The sequence below is a fragment of the Schistocerca americana genome, chromosome X, assembly GCF_021461395.2.
Source record: "Schistocerca americana isolate TAMUIC-IGC-003095 chromosome X, iqSchAmer2.1, whole genome shotgun sequence".
Lineage (NCBI taxonomy): Eukaryota > Metazoa > Arthropoda > Insecta > Orthoptera > Acrididae > Schistocerca > Schistocerca americana.
This window is the reverse complement of record NC_060130.1, coordinates 890,042,661-890,043,559: the sequence shown is the minus strand read 5'-3', so window position 1 is coordinate 890,043,559 and position 899 is coordinate 890,042,661. Positions and strand designations below refer to the sequence as shown.

The 899-nt window shown below is 41.3% G+C and overlaps 1 pseudogene; it reads left to right on the top strand.

Annotated features, from left to right (window-relative positions):
* The first annotated feature begins 435 nt into the window (after positions 1–435).
* Positions 436–553, top strand: LOC124556902 (annotated as a pseudogene).
* Positions 554–899: the final 346 nt, after the last annotated feature.

The following is an 899-nucleotide window of genomic DNA, read 5'->3' as shown; positions in this document are numbered from 1 at the left end:
AATACAGGATTCCGTAATTAATAACAGAAATTTTAAGTGTGCAAATAATTCGTAATTTCAAATGTTTCTAAAAAAAACATTTATTTTTAACTGTACATTCAGAACTAGTAGTTAACGATTATAAGATCGAAACTAAAATATTTTATAAAGTAATTCCTTTTCATAAATTTTAGCTTCAAATATAACAGACTGTGTATGAAATTATATGAAAGTTTTCAGAAAACCAACTGAGATAATACTGACCAGTCCAAAATTCGAAAGATAATTTTGGTATCGACAACTACTGTTTAGGGAAAGTAATGCTAGACGAGGATGTTCAGTTACAAGCAGGAGACCAGGACTCAAATCTCGGCTTTCGTACAAATTTTCATTCTTCGCGTCAGTCTGCATATGTACATTTTCCTCCTTAATTTCTAATTTTTAGTTGCTAAAGGCGCCAACGGCCTTGCCGCAGTGGTAACACCGGTTCCCGTCAGATCACGGAAGTTAAGCGCTGTTGGGCTGGGCTAGCACTTGGATGAGTAACCATCCGATCTGCCGAGCGCTGTTGGCAGGCTGGGTGCACTGAGCGCTTGTGAGGTAAACTTGGTTGATAAGTAGCGGCTCCGCTCTCGGAATCTGACATACGACTGGGAGAGCGGTGTGCTGACCACATGCCCCTCCCTATCCGTATCCACATCCGGTGGTGATGAGCTGAGGATGATACGGCGGCCAGTCAGTACCCCTTGTGCCTTCGTGGCCTGTTTAGGGAGAACTTTAGCTTTATTGGGTTAGATAGAGCAGCAGTCAGTCGTGGAATTACGTTGCTTTAATATGACATTTATAGTCACAATGCAGATCAGATTTCGATCTGTGTCAGGTCATTATCAATGCAGTGTGGAATTGTAGCAGTTGTTCGT